The following is a 27,473-nucleotide window of genomic DNA, read 5'->3' on the forward strand; positions in this document are numbered from 1 at the left end:
CCTTGGCCAACACTAACTATAGCAATCCCCCAAACATGGCCCTAGCATGGGGCACCCCCAGAACCCATGCCTGTATCTGCTCCAGCTCTAGCTATTTCACTAGGGTGTCTGTGACATGGAGAACCCAAGAATCCCCCATCATGCACCTGCTCCAGCTTCAGCCATCCTGCAAGGATGGCCCTGGTGCAGTGCAACCCAGGACCTCCATGGCCCACACCCACTCCATCTCCAGCTAGCCTGCTAAAACTGCCCAGGACATACAGTCTACACAGGGGATGCTCAAACTGAAAATCACATTTTCAAAACTGGGGGACATAGCTGTTTCACCTAATTCATACAAACACGGAAGTCAAACAAAACAAGGAGACAGAGAATTACATTCCAAATGAAAGAAGATAAAAAATCCCAGGGAAAAACTCTAAGGAAACAAAGGTAAATAATTTACCTGATAAAAGAGTTCAAAATAATGGTAATAAAGATGCTCACCAAACTTGGGAGAAGAATGAATGAAGACAATGAGAATTTCAACAAAGAGCTGGAAAATATAAGAAAGAACTAACTGAAGTTTAGGAATACAATAAATGAAATGAAAAATATGCTAGGGAGAATCAACAGAAGATTAGATGATACAGAAGAACAAATTAGCGACCTGGAAGACAAATAGTGGAAATTATCCAATCAGAACATCAAAAATAAAAAATAATTTTAAAATGAGGATATTTTAAGGGACCTCTGGGACATCAGTGTACTAACATTTGCATTATATGGATTCTAAAGGGAGAAGAGAGAACGAGGCAGAAAACTTATCTTAAAAAATGATGGCTGTTGCTTGCAAATCAATGAAGTTAGAATACTCCCTTACAGCATACACAAAAATAAATTCAAAATGGCTTAAAGACTTAAACATAAGACAAGACACTATAAACCTCCTAGAAGAAAACATAGGCAAAAACATTCACTGACAAAAATCTTAACAATGTTCTCCTTGGGCAGTCTACCCAGGCAACAGAAATAAAAGCAAAAAAAAACAAATGGGGCCTAATTAAAATCATAAGTTTTTTAACATCAAAGGAAACCATAAGCAAAACAAAACAACAACCTACAGAATGGGAGAAAATATTTGCAAATTATGGACAAAGGTTTGACTTCCAGAATATATAAATAGCTCATACAACTTAATAACGTAAAACAAACAACACAATCCAAAAATGGGTAGAAGACCTGAACAAGCAATTCTCCAATAAAGACATACAAATGGCCAATAGGCACATGAAAAAATGCTCAGTATCGTTAATTATAGAGAAATGCAAATCAAAACTACAATGAGGTATCTATCACCTCACACCAGCAGAATGGCCACCATTAAAAAGTCCACAAACAATAAATGCTGGAGAGGGTGTGGAGAAAAGGGAATCCTCCTACACTGTTGGTGGGAATGTAGTTTTATGTAGCCACTATGGAAAACAATATGGAGATTCCTCAAAAAACTAAAAATAGATTTACTACATGATCCAGCAATCCCATTCTTGGGCATACATCTACAGGGAATTGTAATTTGAAAAGATACCCTCAATGTTCATAGTAGCACTATATACAATAGCCAAGACAGGAAACAACCTAAATGTCTATCGACAGATGACTGGATAAGGAAGCTGTAGTATATTTATACAATGGAATAGTACTCAGCCATAAAAAAGAATAAAATGATGTTTGCAGCAATATGGATGGAACTAGAGGGTATAATGCTAAGTAAAATAAGTCAGATAAAGAATGATAAATACCTTATGATTCACTTATATATGGAATCTAAAAAAAAAAAAAAACAATGAACAGACATAACAAAACAGAAATAGGCTCATAAATACAAAGATCAAACTAGTGCTTGCCAGAGGGGAAGGGGTCGGGGGTGGATAAGTGAAATAGGTAAAAGGGATTAAAAGATACAAACTTCCAACTACAAAATAAGTAAGTCAAGAGGCTTTGATATATGGCATGGGAAATATAGTTAATAATATTGTAATAACTTTGTATGGTGACAGATGGTAACTAGACTTATCCTGGTGATCATTTCATAAGGCATAAAAATATCAAATCACTATGTTGTACATGTGAAACTAATATAATACTGTAAGTCAACTATACTTCAATTTTAAAAAGGGTAAAAAATCTTACTGCCTTAAGAACTAGACATGAGAATCTGAAAGTCCCTCCAACTAAACGGATGACATGAAACTAGAAGAAGGCAGCATGAGTGAGCAAAAAGAAGGCTAGACAACAAAAAGCAAGAATTATATACTGACCTAGAATCAGACTAGAGAAATACTATGTATTCCTGAAAAAGCAGTTGGTGGTCAAAGGATAAACTATCCTTATATGATATGTTTGTTTCCCAAGTGACCAAAAACAAGATGCCTCCATCTTCAAGTTCTCCAGTTTTTTGGGGTTACTCTTCCTGTAGTTTATATTTTAAGTAGCTTAAGCCTTCATTCTACATAATTCTCAGAGGATTTTATACATTTCACAAGAATTCTGAGAACTAGTAGGGTCAAATGTTATGCTCACCTCATCCTGCTTCATAACAAAAACAACAACCTAAAATCAAGTATTACACCTGTGTTTTTAAAGTCCTTCAACCAACCTCTATTCTTCCCTCCCTGTTATCATGGAAATTTCTCATTGGAAAGGTTTTCCTCACAATGTCCTGCTTCCTAACACACTGGTGCATCACCCAGCATATGCATCCTTACATCTCACCTTTTTTTGTGTCCCTAACCTCCCAGGCTACCTGAGTAACCTCCAGATTTTCTTCTGTGCAAAGTTATGCAGTGCTCAGTTTCGTCTTCTATTTCACAATAGTGATTGCACATTGGAACTACCTGAGAAGTATATAGCATACTAAAGTCCAGGTCCCACCCTATACCAAATGAATTAGAGCTGCTGTGGCTAAGACCAGAATATCATTATATTTTAAAAGCTCCTCAAGTGTTTCTAATGCAGAGCCATAATTGAAAACTTTTTTTCTAGCCCAGTGCTTCTGGAGCTTTAATGTGCATAGAAACCACCAAGAGATCTTGTTAAAATGCAGATTCTGATTCAGTAGACCTGAAGTGGGGGCCAAAGATTCTGTATTTCTAATAAGCACAGTACCACACTTTGAGTAGCAAGATTCTAGACCAGTGGTTTCCAAACTTGTGGCACACTAGAATCACCTGGGGAGCTTTAAAAACTGATGCCTGGACCCTAGCCCCAGCCACCAAGATTTTTAAAGTATCATAGGAGCTTCCAAACCCATTTTAGGCCATGAATGCAGGAAGAGTGAGTCTGTCGTATCTGTCATCTCTTCCATTTCCAAACCAAAGTCATCTCTCCAAAATGAATCTAGTTGCTCCCCTTGTATGCAAAAGCTTTGGTAGTTGGCTTTTATATTAAACAGCGTTCTTTCATCCCAGTTAAAGATGTTGTGTGTCTAGGACAACTATTTAATAAATAAGTATTAGATATTGTCAAAAGACTTTTATTTGCAAAGACCCAATACAATAATACCTGTAAGTATTATCTTTAGCAGGCATTTCTAAAACCAGCTGTACTTTTTCAGCCATCAGGTCTCAATAATAAGACCAATAGGAGATTGTGCTATAACTGGTGTCCTGATATGGGCTCTTTATAAAATTGGTACTTAAATAAGAGTGTCAAAGTCTTACCCTGGAGGGTAGTCAATGGGTTATTCAAGATAATCACTGGTGAGTTTATATGGGGAGTCAGTTGTTGACTACAGCACTGGCTTTACAGCCAGATACTCCTGTGTTAAAATTCTCTCTTTTATCTCTGAGCTCATTTTTCCATCTATATATAAGAATTAGAATAATTAAGCCTGCATGACACACACACACACATACACCATATATACGGAAAGAAAGAAAGAATTTAAAGAGAAATATAACCTGGTCCATAACCCTGTGCTCAATGAAAGTTAGCATCCTTCCTTTGCATATCACCCCAACCAGTTGTAATCATAGTTGGTAAGTAAGATTTTTCAAATGTCAGTACTTTCGTAGCTTGATTTTATTTTTCATTCTAATCTTAACTCAAAGGAACACTAAAAAGCAGAAGCGTATACTAGATGTTGTAAAGAGGTGTGAGAGAAGTAGATATGTTTTCCACATTTGATAAATATATCACTTAACGGCTTACAGGGTAAACATAAATATATGAATATATAAAAACACATAGTAAAACACACAGCTAGTTTCAGCTGTGCAAAGAATCAGACATGAGGTCTGAACTGTTGCTGAGAGACCAGGCCCGGGAGCCATCTATCTGTGAAAGCTGCATAAAAATGATGAGTCTGTCTAGAATTTTTAAGCCACAAAGGAAGGGCCTTGGTGAGACAGAAAAGGGAGAGAGGGCAAGCAGAACAAAGAAGACTAGCATTTACGCAGAGTCGCTGGCAGTGTTCAGTGGCAACACAATCCCATCAAGAAAACTTTACAGATCAGGATTTAAGGACCTATATTTTTAAATGACTGAATATAAAATGAATTAGATTTTTTAAACTTTAGGTTCAAAGGTACTACGGGATTCTCTCTTTTCTTCTCTGACAATTCTGTAGTGTTATATACAAAAGAGACATAGTTCAAGGGACTTAAAGGGTATCCTGTTACCTTGAAGATCAGTCTGATCTGCAATTGCCTTGCTGTTGTGTGTTCTTTCTCCCGAAACTCCCTTTGAATAGTTTTCACCTCAGAGTACTTTTAAGCATTTTCCTAAAGTGAAATGTGTGTTTGTCATGTGTATTTGGCAGGAAGGACAGGAAAGCAGATAAAGCTTTTATTGTACTTGATACTCCGACAATTTGAGTATCATTCACATACAATGAGATGGCTAAATCTTATGCAGTAAATAATAGCTGTACCATCCTCTCCTACAGGGTTCCATTCTTGTGTAACCAGACGATGTAAATGTACAGACCAAAAAGTCAGCAGTCTCACCATGTATTAGCAATGTTAAATTGATCAAATATCTTTTAAGATTACAGGTAAATGGATGCCACGATATGAGAGCTGGGATGGCCAGCAGGTTTTCTGGCACTGTTCAGCACTATTCTGAGCTCAGCTGTCTTTTCAACATTTTTCTGTCTTTCTTCTACTTTTTAAAAATCATCTATCAAGGGTACTTGAAAACAAGGATGATTGCAATATCCAACTCTTTTACTACATTTTGCTACTCTAAAGAGTCAAGAATCTCTATTCCAGCTTCTTAGATATAGAGCCTTAAATAGGTGTATATTCTCTACCAGAAATGGAACAAGACTTTTCAGTTTGGGAGCACTCCAATAGCCAAGTGCTATGAATAGAACAACAGTATAGATTGGCTGTCCTGTTTGTGTCCTTATGGCTTCAATATCCTGCTTCAATTCTATACTCAAGGTGTGGTGGTTCAATATGTAAGTTCCATGTAATCTCACACTAAGTACACAACAATAAAATGATAGAAAATCTACAATACTTAAACCTATCATTCAGCTGAGGCTGCAAGGCAACAAACTGATCAGAAATCTAAAAAAAAAAAAAATGCACTCCAAGGATAGATGGAAAGCAAGAATTTGATGACTTGGGGAAGATGCTGCTGGATACATGTAATAAGAATTCATCTAAAATATTTAAAGAATTGCTGCAGGCCAACTGTTGGCTAGCCAGAGAATAAAGCACCTGAGGGCGGCACACACAGGGGCACTTGCTCCCACTTGCAGACCCACTGTGCACAGACCTTGCTAAATGCTCACAAAAACACTGGTGAGAAGACTAATTAAGCCTGCTGAGATGCAGTCCTGGTGAAGGAACAGTCTCTACCGCAAAAGCATACTCCACTTGGATCCTTTTCTCCTATCTCCCCTACGATAAAAGGCCTTCAACTGTTGAAGAAGAGAAACAAGCCCTTTCTCCCTTCCCTTTGGGCTCCGTTGAAACCCACTGTAGCTAAGAGGCTGGAATAGAAAAAAACTCTCTACCTTTAGGGGAGGGGCAGGAACAAGTGCTGGGCCCAGACCATGAAACCTCTTCTCCAGCTGGGTGAGCAACAATATCATGAGAAGATCTCACTCCCATGACTCAAGTTGCAAAACATGCCTAAAACTAAATCTTAATCAAAACAACAGAGACTACTCCACCACAACCAAACACACACACGCAATCATCATGCAACCAAAGGTGAGTAGCAAGGAACACTGGTCCACTTTGGGGAAAAGAGCAAGACCACGGAAGATCTCTCGAAGGGAAGATCCAAAGCAGAAGGTGGAGAGCAGCCATCAGAAAAACCTGACAAACCAGCCTCCACCCTGAGCAGAAGGTAATGCTAAAGGATTCAGAGTTGGCATTGCACAGAAGGTATCCATGGCAACAATAAAATGCAAATAGAGTTCAACTCCTGACTTAACTGACCCAACCTCCCCTACACTAAAGGCCTAACAGAAGAAAGATGTTGTGTCATCTTCAGGCATAAAAATTATTTATCTCAGTCTTTGCTATCCTACACAAGATGTTCAAATGCCTACAAAAAATTAGGAGGCATCCATCAAAGTAAATAAAAAACAATGCATTGTCAAAAAATAAAGCAATAAAGATACCCAATCTCAGATATGATATAGCTGTTGAAAATAACAGACTAGGAATTAAAAATAGCTGTGATTACTATATAAAAGACTCTTATGTAAAAGGTAGACCACATGTAAAGTCAGACGGTAATTTCAGTAGAGAAGCTAAAACCATAACAAAAATATCACAGAGATGCTAGAAATAAAAATATAATAACATGCATAAAGAATGCCTTCAATGGGCTCAACAACAGACTTGACTCAGCAGAGAACAGAATAAGTGAAATTTAAGATAAGTCAAAAGAATTAACAAAATGAAACAAAGAAGAAAATGGCTAAAACAAAATGAACAGAGAATCCAAGAGCCATGGAACACTATCAGTCTAACATGTATGTAACCAAAATGTCAAAGGAGAGAGAGGACAGGGCAGGAAGGAACATTTAAAGAAACAAAGGCTGAGAAGTTTCCCAAATTAATGACAAACATCCAACTACAGATCCAAGAAGCTCAGAAATCACCAAGCAGGGTAAATACAAAAATACAAAAGAAAACAACTACATATATCATATTAAAACTGTTGAAAACCAAAGAAAAAGAGAAAAATCTTGAACACGGTCAGATGGGAAAAAAGATACATTATATACAGATGAACAAAGTTAAGAACTACAGCAAATTTCTCATCAGAAACAATACAGGGAAGAAAAAAGTTAAGTGTCACTTTAACAGTGCTGAAAGAAAAACTCTTATCCATAATTCTAAACCCAGTGAAATTTTTATCAAAATAAAGGAGAAATAAAACTTTCCTCAGATAAATAAAGTCAGAGAGAATTAACAGCCAGCAGACCTGCACTATACCACATGTTAAGAAAGTTCTTCAGACAGAAGGCATATGATACCAATCACAAACTTGGATGTACAAATAAATCAAGAACACTAGAAATTGAATAATAAATAAAAATATAATATGCACTTTATTTTTTCTTATTTTTAATTGCTTTAAGTGATAAATGACTGCCTAAAGCAAAAATAGTAGCAATCTATTGTATGCTTATAGCATATGTTAAAAATAAAATGTATGACAATAACACGATGAGAGAGAGAGATTGGGGACATACTGTTGTAAAGTCCTTCACTACATGCAAAGTGCTGTAATACAGACTCTGACTACACTGTAACTGCTAGGGCAACCATTAAACATTCTTTAAGAAAGATAAAAAAAATAATAAGCCAACAATGATTTTAAAACAGATTTATAAAAATAGTCTAAAATAAGAAAGAAAAAGAGGTAAAAATAAATGGAAAGTAATAAATAGAAAACAACTGGCAAAATGATAGATATTGGTCCAATCATCTAAATAATTTCATTAAATGTAAAGGGTCCAAACACATCTATTTAAAAGATAAACTGTCATATTAGATTAAAAAAAAAGCACAATACAACTATATGCTGATTACAAGATATTCACTATAAATATAAAGCCACAGGTGGATTAAAGGTAAAGGATAGAGAAAGATATATAACGCAAATGCTAAAGGTGGACTCTTAAAAAAAAAAAAAGACAAATGAATTTACATTTAAAACAGAAACAGACTCACAGACATAGGATACAGACTCGTGGGTGCCAAGGTGGGGGTGGGAAGGGATAAGCTGGGAGTTCGAGATTTGCAGATACTGACTGGTATATATAAAACAGATAAATAAGTTTATACTGTATAGCACAGGGAAATATATTCAATATCTTGTAGTAGCTCATGGTGAAAAAGAATATGAAAATGAATATATGTATATTCATGTATGACTGAAGAATTATGGGGTATACCAGAAACTGACACAACATTGTAAACTGACTAACCCTCAATAAAAAAAAATTTTTTTAATTAAAAAAAAAAGATAGAAATCTGGAGCAACTATATTAATACCGAAGTAGACGTGAGGACAAAAAATATTATCAGGGATGAAGAGAAATATTAAATAACAATAAAAGGTTAATTCTCCAAGAAGACATAATAATCCAAAATGTTTATGCACTTAACAACACATCTAAAAATACACAAGGCAAAAACTAATACAAATGAAAAGAGAAATAAACAAATCCACAATTACAGTTGGGGATTTATGCCTCTCATTATTTGAAAGAATAATTAAACAAAGAATCAATAAAGATATAAAAGACCTCATTTATATTTATACAATACACTACCAAATAACAGCAAAATACACGATTTTCAAAAGCACATGGAACATTCACCAAGATAGGTGATGTTCTGGGTAATTTAACAAATACAGAAGAATTAAATTATACAAATTAGATCCTTAAACCTCACATATAATCAAAGAAATGCAATTAACAATAAAGATAATAAAAATGAATAAATAAAGATAATACTTTTACCTACTCACTTGGAAATGATTTTTTAATATTAAAATGCAATTTTGAAAAGATTGCTAGAAAACACACACACACACTTTTAACAGGAGTGTGCACTAATACAACCATTCAAGAGAATTTATCAGACAATTACAAACCTTCAGTTTTGCAAAATTTGGCTTAGAAATACACCCTGTAAGAACTAATTCTAAATAAATCATAAGTATATGTACAAAAATATGTATAAGAATTGTCTTCCAGTATTAAGTATTACTTACAATAGTTAAAACTGGAAATAATTTAAATATGTATCAATATATTAACTCATTACAAATAAATACCATTCATTAGGCCATGAAAGAAAGCAAAAAAAATGAAACAATTGAGAGTAACATTTTGTGTTAGTGGTTGTTTGTATTTCTTTGCTTACATTTTAGGGTAGGGGAAATTTCATAAAATGTTTAAGTCTAGGAGAAAGTAAATTTCAAAAAAAAAGGTGGTTAAAAAATGCAGGAGAGAGTGGTTGCTTAGACAAGGCCCCCAAAAAGATGGAGTTTATAGGATCCTAGGCACAAAAAGTAGACCAGTCTTGAAAATGAAAAGAGGAGTTAGGGTTTTTCGAGCATGATCAGCTCATCCTCCTTGCGTGGCCCTGCAATAGATTTTTCTGTGCTCCAAACAAAAAAAAAAAAAAAAAAAGAAGAAACATTTTTTTTGAAATAGGAAAAATTAGAAGATAAATAAAACTGCAAAGACAGTTTAGATGATGCATAAAACCACAAAGATAGTTTAGAAGGAAATAAAGTTGGGAAATTTCATAATGAATATGTACAATTTCCTTAGTTAAGAGTTAATCAGTTGTGTCTATTCACAGTTAAACAATCAGGGATGAGTATACAAACTTGGCAGAGCAAAAGAAGATCTGTATGGCCAAATGCATAAAAATGAAAAGGTGTCAACTTAGATGAATAAAGGATTACTGAAGAACTATGAGGCACATCTACAACTACAGAGAAACCCAGTAATAGAGTAATCAATATGGCCATGTGACTTTCTCCAGATTCATTCTGCAGTATGGAAGCAGGATCAGAATTGAGATTAAAAATTAACTTGTTTTCTCCACTAATGCCTGTAAAAGATTTTAAATTCCATAGGTGAGTTACACCATAGGGGAAAAAAGGAATGTATTTAAGTGTTTTTTATTTTGGAATAGCATAGAAATATACTGTTTGCTGGGTTGGATTCTTCTTTTATTCATTATATAATTCATCTTGTCTTTAACAAGAAAACCTTTTCTCATGTTGTGAATGAGGCTCACTTTAAAAGTAGGTGTGTCACATATCTGAGACATATTTGAATTCGCATGTCTTGACTAACTATAGGTGGTATCAGCAGAAGCCAGCATTTTCACATATAATTCTTTTAAATCCAAAATTTTTCCTTTTCTATGGCTAGGAAAACAAGGCATTAAAAAAACAGTTCCTTCACATTACCTCAAAAGATCTTTAATTAGCATAAAAGTAGCTATATAAAATGTCAGTGTGCTACTTTGAGTCTTCTTGCTTCTACAAACACCATATTCAATCATGATTCTGAATCATCCTCACTGATTACCAAACCCAGTTGTATCTTTCTGTTTGGAATCTTCCACTGCTTCCTGACGTCTTACACATTCAAAATTCTTCACCTGGTATCGTCTTTCTTATCTAAAGTTACCTTACCTATTCTTTGTCCCCTAGAAGAAAGCCAAGATTGTGATTTGCTCATCATGGCATAAAAGTTGCATGGTAAAACTTTAATAAACATAATGTAAACAAAAATTTTAAACACTCAAGAAAATCATATGCAGGTTGGTCTTCTCTTGTTCAAGGCTTGTATATGTTTAGATGATAAATCTTTGCTTGGGATCCTTCCTGGCTCTGAGAAAAAACTGGTGGTTAAAAAGTACAGCCAAGAGAAGCACAAGCACGTCTAGAATAGGAAAGTAAAGACATCTGAAAATCTACTCTTCCATAAAAGTTCTTAAAAAATAAGAACACAGGTAAAAATTACAAATAACAACTTTTTGGAACTCTGGAAAGTAACACTTTGCATCAAGAAAAATGGCTGAATCTCAAGAACACTTTAACTTGTGCCATTCCCACTCTTCTCTCCCAGCTGTATGATAGGTCCTTAAACCAGGGGTCTTGGAACTGTGGTAGTTATAAAAACCAGCAGCCTAGAAGCCACTGGAGGAAACAAAATGGGTTTGGAACTCCCCGAAAAGCCCCATCCCAGAGAACTGCCACTATTAGATTTATTTGGCATCTCCCTGGAAAAGTCCCATTTGGAGACTTTTGTCTTTATTTGATTTAATTCAAAATTTCCTCAGTCAGTATCATGGGATGCTCAACTCTTTAAAGATAGTCATCGCCTCAACGTCCAGTTTTCATCTTTCTTCTCCCAACTCACCCCAGCAAACCTTGCTCCTACTTCCTACCCCAACCAACCCTCCTTCCAGAAACACTGAAATAGTCATCCATCTCCAAATCTGATTTTCTTTCACATGCCTCAGTAATTGCCTCTGTGCTCAATTTTACCTGTTTAAAATAACCCACCCATCTATGTGCTGCTTACTCTTTAATGCCAAGTTCAGTTAATACCTTCATTAAATCTTCCTGAGCCTCCTTCTATTCACACATGCCCAGATGGTGAGGGGCGTCTCATGGTGGCTTCTACATTTCCTACCAACTGCTTTGCTGTATCTTCTTCATCTCTCTTCACTTCATTTCCAACACTTACTGTTGGAGTGCCCCCAGGCTCAGTCCTTTGACCTCTTCTCCATCTCACTCACTCCCTTAGTGAGTAACATAAATAGAACATTGAAAGATGATGAAAATATGATTTGTCACCTCAATTTCCTCCAAGTGTTTACTCAAGTGATAACACTATTTTAAAACTGCAATTCTGATCTTCAACCTCAACACTCAATATTCATTCACCTTTCCTATTTTATTTTTTCTCCATAACACTCATTGCCTTCTAACATATATTTTACCTATTTATGGTTCATTATCTGTCTTGCCCATTAGAAAGTAATCTCATTTGTTAATTACATCTCAAAAAATGAAAAAAAAAGGAAGTAGTCTCCACAAGGGTAGGGGTTTTCACCTGTTTTGTTGACTGTATCCCTAGCATTAAAATATTGACTGGCGCACAGATGATATTCAATAATTTTATGTTAAAAGCATGTTTGTTATATAAATCTATTTTCTAATGTGAATTGAACTCATTCTCTTAGGATACAACGGGAAAGTATACGTCATTTTCATCAGCTTTTCACTTTACTGAATCCTCATATTCTTAACTTCCATGTTTTCCCAGAAGAATAAAGTGTTATTTATCTCAACTGACAACTTTTATTTACATTTTCAATGAGAGTACATTGCAAATAAAGAAAACTTAACTTAATCTCTTCATTTTTCTCATTATATAGTTGACTTATTACACAATTAAAGCAAGAAAGCATTTTATAAGGTCACTAAATTTAGTATTTATATAAACAGTATTTATACATTGCCACCAGGCTGACCACAGAAAACCCCTCAGAACTGAGAAAACCAAAGGCACGACAGCCAGACATCTGACAGAGTTAATGCTGAATTAGATTCAGCCTGATAAATAACAACTAAAGACAACAGGACAGTTGGCTGACGGAACCAAAGTATCCCCTTTACTGCTACTTCTGAAAGCTTGAGTAGAGATGTGGGACAACAGACTTCCTAACCGTGAACAGAATAACCCCACGCGGTTGCTGGCAGCACTGAATAAATGGCCACACTTTCCTATTTAGAAAGAAAGACTCTACCTGGTAGGCAAGGAGGAGCTGGCCTCGATGTTCATAAGCCTAGGGGTGAGCGCTCCCAAGAGGAGCCGAAGCCGCAGCACCAGGCACGCCCTGTCCCTCCCCTCTGTCAAATCCACCAATAAGATGAAGTCCTTCCTCCTTGCTGTGGGAGGATCCAATGAAGGGGCGGGTAGAGAGTTACGGAAGCATTCAGAGAAACGCCTTCCTCCGGTAAACTGTAGGACCAGGAAATGAGGATTCCTCCCAACGGGGTACTCAGGCTCGCCTCTTGGCTGTAATATGTGATTACAGTAATATGACAGCTGCCTTTACTAAGAACATTTGAAAGAAGATAGGGCCCTTTGGGCTTATCTTTGAGACTAGTATGCAGGTACCTCGGAAGCATGTAGTTTCTGCTCCAGGAGACGTTTTGGTGTGAAAGGAGAAAAGGTGCTCTTTTTTCACCCTTTCTGTAGGGTACCAGAGACCTTTGGACACTTTAAACATCAAGGTAAAATGGATTCAGCTTTCTCACTGGAAATAAGTTAATCTCAATGTTCAAAAAGTAGTTGTTACTTCTTATATTTATCATAGAAACATATGAAGAGTTTTAAAGGCTTGTAATAGAAACAACAGTCCCCTGTCTTGGACCTACCCTGCTACCAAACACAGTCATTTTAAACTTTGTGACTTTTTTTCTGGCACTTAATCTTCATATTGAAAAATATACCTAATCTGTTATGTCTAGATGTATCAATTTAAACAATAGTTCTTAACTTCTTCATATTTGAAGACATTAGCAGGTTTACTGTGCTTTCTCTTTCCCCATCCCACAAAGTTAAAAATATCAAACTTTTTATTAAGTCAGCATTTAGTATCTACATGAATGTTTTCTGCCCAACCACATAATATTACATTTTTTCTTAACCAAATTTTATTTTCCTCTGTAGTTAACAATTTCTTCCCCTTTTTTTCCATTTTGAGGGTTTTTTTGTTTGTCTGTTTATAATCTTGCTAGTTTTTCTCATAGCTTCCACAAGGCTCTTGTTTCACTTTTCCACGCAGTCCAAGCTCTTTTTTAAAATACCTATCAGTTCTGTGCTTTTCTGGAAATCACTGTGACCCCTCTTACCTTGCTCCTTTTGTTTGTTTTTCTCTCTTTCATGTTGGAAGAATTCCTCAACTGGAAGGTGATCCTTGATGACTCTTCCATATGTGAAAGTGATATACTGTAAGACTTATTGGAAACTTCTTTTGTGGCAAATTCTTGTTGAGAGTGAGCTCTTCATTGTGGGGAGTGGGTGGCTAACTAGCCTTTTTGCGAGCTCATACAAAAATGTATCATTGGTTATTTTCTGTGTGTCTCTTGGGTTTCCTCAGAGAAACATCCTCCCAATTCTTGCCTCAGGGAGGAGGTAACAGCTGGTTTTCTGGGATTTGAGCAGGGAAGGTGGGGAGGGGTGTGTTCTCATCATTCATTATATACACTTCCACTTAATCTATTCTTCTCTGAATTAGCCACCTTACCCACATTCATCTTTGTGCCTGACAACCACAAATCTAGAATCCTTATGGTTAAATTTCTTCTGAACCCAAACCCTTTATTTCCTATGGAGGTGGCAGCAAGGTGGGCAGGTGCTGCATCAGAGAGGGGTGGGGACCTAGATGACTGAGCCTAATTTGTACCTTAAACCAATTCATTTGTTTTTACTCCCCATTGTACCTGTGATTTGGGGTGCTATAACAAAATTCCATCGACCGGGTGGCTGATAAACAGCAGACATTTATTGTTCCCATTTCTAGAGGCTGGGTGCCAGCATGGGTTCTACAGGCAGGGTGTCATCCTGGGTGGGTTCTGGTGAGAGCCCTCTTCCAGGCTGCAGATTTCTCATTGTGTTGCATGTGGTAGAAGTGTCAAGGATGCTGCCTAGGGCGTGAATCCCATTCATGAGGGCTTCACTCTCCAGTCCTAATCACAAACCAAAGGCTCCACCTTCTGATACCATCACCTTGGGAGTTAGGATTTTAACAGATGAATTTGGTGGGGACAAACATTCAGACTGTAGCATCCCCCTCTTCTAATTAACTGGTACCTCTTAATATCTGAGCCTTCCTACAGTTTGACAAATGAATAGGTTTGTATTTTGTTATCTCCCTCTGTTTGCCCTTAAGATTCATCTTCTCCTGCCCTATTTAAGTATTTCTTCTACCCACTTCCATATTTCCCCCAATTTTTATTTTTCTTGTCCACTGCGATCTTCTCTCCCATTCTCATTGTCTTTCTTGTATAAATCAGTACCTTTTTATTCATTCTTGTAAATTTGCTAGAAATTTGGGCAGGAGCAAAGATGAACACTTTTGTTCAATCAACCACGTCTACCTGACATGTGAATTTCACTGAATTCTAAAGAACCTAAACTACCCTAGGCTGATGGGGGCATTCTAAGCAGTAAAGACTTTAGTTTCTGCTTTGGAGATCTTAAGAATTAAATTGCATTTTAAGATAATTATTTCTGAAATAGCCACAACGCAGTACAAATGAATGGTACAGACAAGAAGTAATATGGTTATTTAGATGAAAGATTGAGTGATATATGACATTGATGTTGAAGAATCAATAGGCTCTGGGTATTTAGGAAGAAAGGACTGTGTCCCAGGCCCAGGAAACTCAAGAAATAAGTGTCTGAAAGATTGTGTACCCAGTTGGGTTGGAATAAGAACAATAATAACTCCAAATTCCACTACGTTTTTTATACTGATGGTTGAAGTCTATTCAACCTACTAATCTATCCCCAAAGTTCCTCTTCCTACTCACTAGCATACATAACTCCTAAAATGCTTTAATTGACTTCATGTAATATTGTAGTTTAAATTTTTCATGCAGACAGCATCTGAAAAAATAATAATTTTTAGCTAGTCCCTGCTTAGTATTCATCTCTAAAATGTTTTGTTATAACTTACTCATCCAGCCTTATAGTCTCTTATTTTTAATTTGATCTTCTGACTGAAAAAATAAAGTAATACAATAGGTATATTTCTGATAGCTTTCCCCCCATTCTCCCAAAGTCCAAATAAAAATCTCAATATATACGTTGAATTCTTATGGGGTATATATGTAGAGATATGTTTCTCTAGATCAAGAAACAGATACTTGCAACTGTATCTGAGGAGGTAAAAGAGCCAGAAGTTGCTGGTGTTTGATTTTACAAAATAAAAAAATTTAAAAAATGAACAAATTCTATCATAGCTTCAGGTTTTAAAGTTTTAAGACTACGCAGAAACTTTCAGAATTTCAATCACAGCTTTGTAATATTTTACAGCCCTGCCAAGTTAAACAGCAACAGTTGTCAGATTTATCTGCAGAACACGTGGCTAATGACCTTTAAGGCAATTTGCCTCATATGTCAAATGGGGGGGGGGAACATGAGCTATAGCTATTGAGATTAGTTGCTTTTCCTATTTTTGCCCATTTATGTAACTCAGTATCTGGTTTAATAGATGTAACATAAGGGCATAGAGGTGTTTTAAAGGACAGTTTTTCTCTAAAAGATGTTATTTTTTAAATTAATTATTAAGAAAATTATGAGGTTTTTGGCATTTTGATCTAAAATATGTCAGTGGTTCTCAAAGTAATTGGGTTGAATTTTTCTACAAATGTGTATATTGGCTTATGTTAATCTTGGCTGAACAAACTGTTACCATGAGATTGCATTTAAAACAACTGGTGAGATTTGTGGAAAACACATTTCAATCACTAATAACTTGCCTTCATATTGCACACCTCTTCAGGCAGCTCAAAGGATTTTATACGACATATTAAAAATTATAAATGTCTTACCATATCTTACAAATACCAGACATTACTTTTATTACAAAGAGTTTTTATTCTTCCCACAGGAATGATTATCAATAAAATGCTACAGATAAGAAAACTGGAATGTCTGATGGAGGTTTTATTCACCAGAAAGAAAGCTTTGTTCTAAAACAGGTAGCAACAATACTTACAATAGGTTCTGTGTTTATGATCCATGGTTATCACCAAAATTAGGACAGTGTCTAGGTTAACAGCCATCAGGAGTATGAAAACAGAAAGGGCTTTGGTACTCCAGGGTGTTTAGTAGGATACTTGCAGGTTTTATTCACACAGGCTTGAAGTGAAATACTGGTCTGCTAACTCTATGCCGTTTAATCTGTGGCAAATTGCTTCACTTCTCAGTTTATTGATATAAGTAAAGGCAACATATCATGGCAAATAACAAACAGAGACCATTATTAATTTGTACAACAGAGGTAGCAGTTAATAAGTCAAGAATTGCTGGTCCCTGGTCAAAAAGGCAGGAATCTGCCTGTCTTGAAGGAGATGCATTTAGGTGAAGAGAGATTCTGACAGACCTCTTCAGGAAAAATCTGCTCTATTCCTTGCTGTTCCATATTTTCAACAGTAATTTGTAATTCTGCTGGTAACCTAAGTTTTTTGTGTGTTTTTTTATTCTGTATTTTAAAAATAGTTGCCTTTGCTATTACTAAAACTACAGAGCTAAAAACAAATCTTCATAACTTGTATTATTCTGGATAACAAGTTTTTCTGCATTTCTGAAGATATGCATCGTGTTTAAAATGTTAATAATTTGGACAGAAGCCTTTGTATGCCATATTATATGTTTCCTGGCTTCTTAGAGTATATAAAATATAATTTTAAATCTTTGTGATGATCCATGATCTTCACTGTGAGCAACTATTGAGTCATGCTCTATTCATTCTTTCAATAAACAATTATTGAGTACTTTGATGAAAGGAAAATTCCCTTTCTGATGAATGTACACTGTAGTATGAGAGACAGACAAGAAAATAAAAGTTATAGAGCACCTTTACAGTAACTGTGCTGTGGATAAACACAAGGTACTGTAGGAGCTCAGAAATGAAGTACCTAATTCAAAGCAGGAGTGTATGCTTTGGGATAAAGGATAGGAGAAGTTTCCTGAAGACAGGTGATTTCCAAAACATAAAGAGAAATTACCCAGCTAGGGAAGAGGAAAGGACACAGAGAATTCTATGAACACAGCAGAGTTTGGTTTGGCACAATAAAGGGGTGCAGGTGGCAGAACTGGAAGATATTTAATAATAGAGAGGTAGGCATAGACCAGATAATGAAGAATTTTGAATGCCAGGATTAAGAGTTTGATGTTTATCATGAAGGCTATTAGCCATTGGAGACTTTAAGAAGACTTAGATGATCAGACTCATATTTTGGAAGGATTATTCCAGCAGAAATGCGAAGAATTATAGCAGGAAAATGAGACCAGTGGTAAAAGGACAAATTAGGTGCCTTCTCCAAGATTACTGGTGATGCAGGTCCTGATGACTCTGGAAGTCAGATAATGGCTGTGGGCATAAAAAGAAATGGATAAGTCTGGGAGTTAAGAATAGAATCCAGGAGACAAGAACAGAACTGATTTCTGGCCTGATCAATTACAGAGTAAGGGCTGCTGGATATATTCTCTACTGTAAGTATTTATTAAACTAGAAAAATATATGAAGCAATTTTTTTCTGGCTTTAGATGAGAGAGAAGAGCTGTAATCCTAGAAAGGAAATAGATGACATAAGCTTACATTCATCCCAGGTTTCTGGCTGAAGACACTTTCCAAACTGTAGCACAGATAAGTGGAGTCAACATAGAGAGGAATTATCTTGCTGGTGAGAAGAGAGATTAAAGTTCACAAATGCAAAGGTGGCTGGAATTAGTCAGTCAGGGAACCAGAGTGCAGGGTAGTGATATGTAGTGATAGAGCTGCCAAAATTTGTAGAGTTCCCCTTCCTTCTTTAGCTATTTCCTAAGCTGTACAAGCATAGAAAAAGAGTAATTAAACCTAACAAAGAACAAGTATTGGGAAGTTATGAACTGAATTTAGATGTCCCAGCACAAAAGATATTGCAGTCAAGACCAACCAAACTAATGAAACCTTGCTAAACACTCTGGCCATTCTGAGGTCTCAGAAAGGCCATGCTTCGAAGTAGGGCTTTTCCAATCCTAAAGTAAGGGTTGCTCTAGATACATCCTAATAAAGCCTAAAATAAAAATAAATATTTAGCAAGAAAAGTTGCCACTAAATTAATTCACCCCTCAAAGGGTCAACACTCTTTCAAGAAAGACAACATAATCCAGATTCCCCACGTGTATCTTCCACAACATCAAGCAATCAAATAACACATATGAGGCAGCAGGAAAATGTGACACATGACTCCTACTCCACCAAAAAAAAAAGCAACTGAAACAGAACGAGAGATTATAAAAATGTTAGAATGACCAAACAAGGATTTCAAAACAAGTATTATAAATAGATGTTCAAAGATTAAAAGGAAAATACATGGACATAGTGAGTCGGGAGATGGAGGATCTCAACCGATAAATGGGAATGCTAAAAAATACTGAAATTAATCTTAGACCTCAAAAATTACAGTATTTGTAAAATGGAGAAAAACCACCAGCTAGTCATAGCAGCAAATTGGACCTTGCAGGAAAAAAGATCAGTACATTTGAACACAGGTCACTAAAAACTGAAGCACACAGAGGAAAAAGACAAAAAACAAAACAAAACAAAACAAAACAAAAAACCTGTGACCTGTTTTTTTGTGAGAAGATTATCAAGAAGTTTACCATTTAAGTAATCAGAGTTCAGAAGAAGAAGAAAAAGAGATTGGACAGAAAAAGATTTAAATAAATTATGACCAAATTTTTCCAAATTTAATTTAAAAATCAACCCACAAAACCAAAACTCAACAGATCACTAATAATCTAAATGCTGAAAACCAAAGATAAAGAGGAAATATTAGAGGCAACCAAGGAAAACAAGACAGCACAAGGAACTATATTCAGTATTTTGTAATAACCTATAATGGAAAAGAAACTGAATCACTTTGCTGTATGCCTGAAACTAATACAATATTTTAAATCAACTATACTTTGATTTTTAAAAAAAGAAAAGAAAAATAAGACATATATAGAGGACCAGCAGCAAGAATAATCACTGATGTCTCCTTAGAACCAGTATAAACCAGAGACAATGGAGTAGAATCTAGAAAACATTGAAAGAAAAAATCATCAATCTAGAATTTCATGCTTTCCCAAAAAAAAACCTTCAAAAATGAAGGCAAAACAAATACAATTTAAGTAAACAAAAGCTAAAGTAACTTTTTTCAAATAAGCAAACCTGTACTGCAAGAAATCATAAAGGAAGTTCCTTAGGCTGAAATGAAATGAAACTTGACAAAAACTCAAACTTACACCAAGGAATTAAAAGCACTAGAAATAGTAGATGTTTAGGCAAATATATAACATTTTTGTTCTTGTTTCTTAATATCTTCCAAAGACAGTATACTTTTTAAAAGAAAAAGTAATAAAATTGAATTGTGGGGAACATCATAAATGTAAAATTAAAACAGACAATAGCAATGGCACAATCATCTGAAAAGGGCTAAGTGCAAGTTTAATATCTAAGATTCTTAAATTATGTATCCTATGATATTATATTAATTCCGAGTAGACTGTGATAAGTTAAGGATGCATATAGTAAACCCTAAGGAAACCACACACACACACACACACACACACAAAGAAAGAGTTATAGTGAAAAGCCAAGAGAAGACATACAAAGGAATACTTATAAATACTAAATTTACCCAAAAAGGGGGGGAAAGGAGGAAGATGAACAAAGAACAAGACAAATTGAAAATGAAAAATGAATGGTGGACTTAAACACCAAAGTGTCAATAATTATATTAAAACTAACAATACTGAGCATATACATTAAGAAGCAGAGATTGTCAAACTCAGTAAGAAAGTAAAATAAAAAATATTCTTTTCAAAGGAAATATTATTGAAATAAGTAGATACAACATTAAAAGAATGGGATATTCTTTTACTTTTGACAAGAAGCATTACCATAGATACAGAGGGACATATCATAATTAAAAAGAGATTAATTCACTAAAAAAGACATCACAATCATTAATGTGTATGCACCAAGTAACAGAGATTCAAAATATATGAAGCAAAAACTAAAGGAATGATATAGAAATAGACAAATTAGAGTGTGAGATTCTAAAACTTCTTAAGTCACTGATAGAACAACTGAATGAGGGAAAAGGTAACTACATGGAAAATTTGAACAATAACAGCTACCAGCTTAAACTAATTGATTTATAGAACACTACATTCAACAAAGGGAGAAGAGACATTCTTTGCAAAGAAACATGAGTATTTGCCAAGACAGAGCACATGCTGGACCTTATAGCTTGCCACAGTTTCAAGGATGCTGGCAGAAGACAACACTCCAGAGTCAGAGATAAAGGACTTTATTACTCATGGCAACAGCTATAGCCAAAGTATCAGCGGCATTAGTGCCAGTTCACTGAGCACTCGTTCCCACAGGACGCCAGAAAAAGGGTCAGATGATAACCGTACACACAGTAGAGTGCATTTACAGGAGAGGAACCCTGAGTTTAGGGAACTCAAATCTTTTTATAATAGGCAGTGAGCATACCTGACTTTTTTGCCTAGGAGGAAGACATTACCTTTATTATGTTTATTATAATGGACAATAAACAAGCCTGCCTTTTACTCTAGAGGGAGACACTATCTCTTACCCTTAAAAAGATATTCCAGAACACAGGCCATCAGTACTTCTGCTCACAAGACATGCAGAAATGCAAGGAATTCATAGAGATGTATTTTCTAACAGTGGTATGGGCATAAAGATAGGCAAATAGATGAATGTGATAGAATAGAGCATCCATAAAGAGATGCACATGTTTGATCAACTGATTTTCCATACAGGTGCCAGAATAATTCAATGGGGGCAGAAGTTTTTCAACAGATGGTGCCAAAACAACAAGGTATCTATATAGAAAAAAAAGACCTTTTCCTCTACTTTACGCTATGTACAATGATTAATTAGAGATGGATTTCTGACCTAAGTGTAAAAGCTAAACTTCCAATGAAAATATATGAGAAATTCATTACTATGGAATAAGCAAAGATTTCTTAGGACACAGAAAGCACTAACCACACACAAAAACTTGATAATTGGACTTCATAATTTAAAACTTCTGCTCATCAAAAGACACTATTTGAGAAAATGAATAGGCAGGACATAGAGAGAAAATATTTGCAACAAGTATATCTGATAAAGGACTTGTATGAGCAGAAAAGCGAGACTACACAGATCAGGGATTTTTGGAGTGGGTACATTGGAAGGACAAGGGGCAAGAGAGAAGAGTACTGTGTGAGTGTCTGAAGTCTTGGATCACCAGGTGTAGACTGGATAGGGAAAAAAGCAAGAAAGTCAAGTTGATACATCAGAAGACAATTAAGCAATTATTTGACCAGAGATTATACTTTCTGAGAGTAAATACAGATACAAGCAAAGGATGAGAGTGGAGAACAATGAGAATATAATCAGAAAGAGCATTACTTGGAATTTAAAATTTCAGATTGTGGAGCAGACCTAGGAAATAGTGAGGTAAAACAGTCCTGACTGATACCAAGGCACAAGTCAACCCTGACAATGGGCAGCTGAAAAGCAGTGAAGTAACAATGGCCTAGGAATATTGACTGTATGCTGTTAGGCACTGAAGGGGAAAGGAAGCCAGTGAGCCAGGTGCCAAAGCTTCCATGGTTATGGAATAATCAGAAATTCAGCACTGGAATCTGACACAACATTGTAAAATGATTATAAATCAATAAAAAATGTTATATTGTTGTTCAAAAAAAAAAAGCTGTAGGAGTCCAAAAAAAAAAAAAAAAAAAGAAATTCAGTAGTTTAGAGTGACTAGGGGAGAGTGAGGGTACTAGTTTATAATGGCGTAATGGTTTTATACTCTATGCTGGTTGAGACATTTTCATATTAAATTTTCATAGCACCCCTATGATATTCGTATCTCATCCTCATTTCACAGATGGTTAAACTGGAGTTCATAGAAGTTAAATAATTTGCCCCAGGTTACAGAGCTGTGAATGATGGGGCTGGATTCAAAACCATATCTGCTTAAACCAAAAGTGTCCTTTCTACTAACATACCATACTAATATATATCATACTAATAGCCGGATAACCTGGGTGGTGAGTGAGAGGGTATGTGAAGGAACAGTGGTGCCGGTTGAGGAGAGACTTGAGGGTCAAAAATGTGGACAATTTACTCCCAGACCCAGAGAGACTAGAGTAGGACTGTATAGTACCTACTACTGAGAAGGTTGAGAGAGGCTGGAAGAGATTTTACCTTCAAAATAAGAGTAAGGTAGCAGTCAAATTAATCAGGTTGATGAATTGTTCTACAAAGACCTTGGGTGTATAAGGGAGGTTTTTGTGATTCTTTGGATTCAAGGACCTATTACTCCAAACCTAACCTGAAATTTTTTAATAATGAAGTCTGTTACTTATAGATTTTTTTTTTTTTACTCTTTTTTCCTTCCCTCAATCTCACAGCTCTTATTTCTCATAGTTGTCAGTGTATGAATGTAGAAGTTCCTCTCCCCTCTACTAATGTCTCTCCCAACCTAGGAGGGGGTTATAAGCCAGATAGCAAGTTTATTAAAAGCACAGGCTATGTAAAGCTTAGTAAAAAATATGTGCTACATAAGGGTAAATTAGTTTTGAGAGAGGGCCTGAGAAGGCCTATTACAAATGCGGAGCAAGAGTTTTTGTTTATGTTATCTATTTTGGTTTATTTTTAGTTTCAAGCTATGTGGGGGTGGGTGAGGTTGCTGGTTAACTAAATTCCAGATAGGTAAGGTGTTACTGTACAGAAGCAGAAAAATAAAATTCTTAAACATAATTTATTTAAATATTATTTAATTAACCTTTAGTAAATGTTAAATGAGTGAAATTAAACTAAAACTTTTTCAATTCTAATTTCTTTTTGGCCTATATATTTGTTCATCATTTGGAAGGTAAAGATATTTTTAACTAAATTCAAACAAAATGCATTTCTTTTGGGCAACTGCTAACAGCATCAGTGGATCTTTGAGCTGAGCCTGGAGCTCACTGGTTTGAAATTGGGTTAAAATGGTGGTATCATAATTTATAACAAGAGAATAGACTCAGAATGAGGCGTAAAAAAGCTCAGAAGAAATACATTAAACTTTAGGGCCACATATCTTGTTGTAACTATTGAGAAAACTAACTGCATTCTATTTGTCCATACGTACTCTCTTTCTCCGTAACATAGACTATCATCAGACTGTTGATGAAAAGTCCACTGGCCTAAGCTATTAATGTCTTTGGGAAAGCTTATAGGAGACATATTTCTGTAACATTTGGGTTTTATATAATGAACATGTATTATTCTTGTGTTCAGAAAAAAAAGATAAAATTGTTATAAAAAAACTAAGGAAAAATTTATACAGAATTTGTTAGGCATTCAAATTATACTGGAATGAAGTTGAAGTTCTATTAATCCAGAAAGCATGTAACAAACTGACTCTTGAAGCAAGCAGCCTTTGTCGCAAGCGCTAGCTCTGAACTACTGTGAGGGCTCCAGCAAATCAATCCAAGTGCCTGCTGTATTTTTCTACATATTAAAATACCTTAAGAAGACCCAGGGCTGGCTTGCAAAGAATAGGAAAAAAAAAAAAAAGGACATAAAAAAGACCATCCTTGCCCTGTGGAGGACACAAGAAAGGCAGAGTGTACAACCCCACCAACACCTTCTCGGTGAAAGCTTGCATCTGAAGACTGGAGCTCAGAAGCAATGGACGCCTTGGGCTTTCCTGTTGTCCTGTCTCATGCCTCAGACTGTTCCCCGGAATGCTGACACATCATCAGATTCTTGCATCAAAACTCTAACGTAGGCAGCAGTTGACTTTATTTTCAGGACCATCATCACCAACAAAAGAAATGTTAACTTGCTTAGTTATCTTTTTTCTAGCTCCTCCAGAATATGAAGGAAATAAAATCAAGATTGAGGCTTTTTTTTCTGTTTTTCATAGAACAAATCTATATAATTTATAAACAAAATTGTCAGTTGCTTTTAACTCATATTTAGATAAAAACAGTTGTTTGAGGTGGTGGCTGCTTTTTTTTTAAAAAAATTACATCTGTAACACATTCAAGGTAATCTTGAATTCCAAGTTTGATTCAGTAATCAGGGGAAAATTGTTTCAGTTGAAATTCTAAAGAATAGTATGAGTAAATGTTACTGTTTTTTTTTCTCCTTTGAATATGTGTTGTATTTAAATTTGAAGTTGAAATTTGGGGCACCTCATATACGAAGTGATAGAAATTATATTGTAATCAACATATTTAAGTTTGTGTTTCCTTACTATGCAGTTATGTTTACCTGTAGAAGATACAGTAGAAGGCCTCCTAAGAAGAAGTTATAAGTAAATTTAACCTTGAAAAATGAATTGTTTCTTCAACTATGCTATGTCCTCTTGTTGATGTTTATAGAGTTCATGTAAGAATTGCTAGGGAATGTGCTGGAGAATCTAAGGAAATGTTGTTTAAAAAAATAACCTTAACATTTAACATCATCTATGTTATATTGATTTTTTAGCTGAAATTTCATAAAGCCAAATTGCCTGTACACATTTTCCAGTGTGTAATATTTGAAAAAAATTATCCCCCTGGAAAGAATGATAAATGAATTTTCCTATAATTCACCCTGGCCATAGCCACTTAGTCTGGCTGCACTAGCATGAATGTTGGTACAGGGACCAGGAGGTGGGTACTAATCAAACCACAGCAACCATAACAACAGGTGGGAGCAGGCATAGGACTCCCAGAATTAGATTCTTTCCTTCACGTGGGCAGAACAAATAACTGCTCTAAAGTTTGATATAAAATCATGGAATGGTACAGCTTCTGGTAAATCTGAAGAGCAAAGAGATGAATGCAGCAGAATAATTACTTAATTCGTTACTTAATTGCTCCTCCCCACACCCTCTGTTTTCCTATTCACCATCTGGCTACTTGGACCACGCTATGGAAGGGCCTTCACTGCTTCGTGGTTGCCAACAGTGGAGTTACCAAAAATCTCAAACACATGTTTTGAAGATCAAAAGTCTTGAGCCAGCTGCGAGGCAGAAAATCTTGAAAAGGTGTATCATCAGGTATGTGCTTTCTCAGCCCTTCTACAACCCATCCACAAGTCCTCTTTGACTTTCGGTTTTGCTCTCAGTATCTCCCTGCACCAGTCTTCATCGTCCTCCAGTGGTGCTCCGTGCTTAGTATGAGGCCTTGAGGTACAGGAAGGGCTTTTCCCAGTGTTCCTGTTCTACCCTCAGCTTTCATCAGTCCCTGCACGCCTGCACCTCAGAGGCCATTTCTCTCCAAGTGCTTGCCCCGCCTCTGCAGTAGATGGCTGTTGCTTGTTATTTGGTGCCAGGCTCCTGCTGGAGACTGAGGGGTGGTTCTTGATTCTTCTAGTCCAGCCCTAGAGTTTGGCAAAGTCTGTACACCTGGGACTTGAGGATGGGGCCTTCTCAGTGTTCCTGCCTCTATCCCCATGGCAACCAGAGTTTCTACTGTTTCTGAGGCTCCAAGAGTGGCTCTATCTGGTCTTCTGCCCTGACCCCAATCTTTCTTGTGAGCATCCAGGGTAAGCCCATGGTGGAGAGTTTGCAAAAGACTGTGAACTCCCCTTGTGTACAGTTATCCTAAACTGATATGCTAGCCTACACATGGCCTCTAGGAATTCATTGACATTTTAGCTGATTTCTTCTTGCCTGCTTTCCTGAAGGCAGGAAGTTGCCTTCTTCTTGCTCTGCTGAAGTTATTAAAAAAGTTCATATGTCCTGTCCCTCCTCAAAAGGACTCATCACTCTTTGGGATTCAAAGTTCTCTTAGCTGCCCTGCAACTTCAGTTCTCTGATGGTTTAAGAAAAGATAGTCTCTTTTAGACTATGCGGATTTTTCCTGTTGTTAGTATAGGAGCAACTTGTGTGTGTGTGTGTGTGTGTGTGTGTGTGACTTTCTGTGTCCTAAACAAAAGTAGAATTGTCTAAAACAAAACACCCTTAAAAATTCCTTAAACTTTAAAAAAATCATAATAGTCTCAGTGAATTGAAAGAAAATGAGAACCAACAGTGCTTCTGCCTGCAGCAGTTTCTCTGGCTTCCTCCTCCAAGGGTTGAGAAAAAAGATTATTATTGCCTTAGGCCAAAGATCTGCCTGGTGAGCTCAGAAAAATGGAATGGGATGGATTCCCTAAAACTTCTCACATTTGGGTCTGCAGAACTCAGGGTCCTGATCACGCAGGGTAATGAACTGAATGTTTATGCTGCCCTAAAATTCATACGTTGAAGCCTTGCCCCTCAGTAGGATCATTTTTGCAGATGGGGCTTTTAGGGCCCTCTTGGTGAAATTAGTGCCCTTACAAGAAGACACATCAGAGAAGCTTGCTGTACCCCCCAACTTCAAGCACGCAAAGAGGAGGGAATGTGAGCCCACAGCAAGATGGTAACCACCTACAAGCCAAGAGAAGAGGCTTCAGAATGAAGTCTACCTTGCCTGCACCTTGATCTTGGACTTTCTAGCCTCTAGAATTGTGAAAAATACATGTCTGTGTCTCAGCCACATAGTCTCTAGTATTTTATTATAGGAACCTGAGCTTAGACATCCTGTATCGAGCAGTCGAGAATTATCCAAGGGAAATTTCTTAGACCAGTGAAAACTGTTATGGTTTGTCACTGGA

The sequence above is a fragment of the Camelus bactrianus genome, chromosome 1 (genome assembly GCF_048773025.1).
Source record: "Camelus bactrianus isolate YW-2024 breed Bactrian camel chromosome 1, ASM4877302v1, whole genome shotgun sequence".
NCBI lineage: Eukaryota > Metazoa > Chordata > Mammalia > Artiodactyla > Camelidae > Camelus > Camelus bactrianus.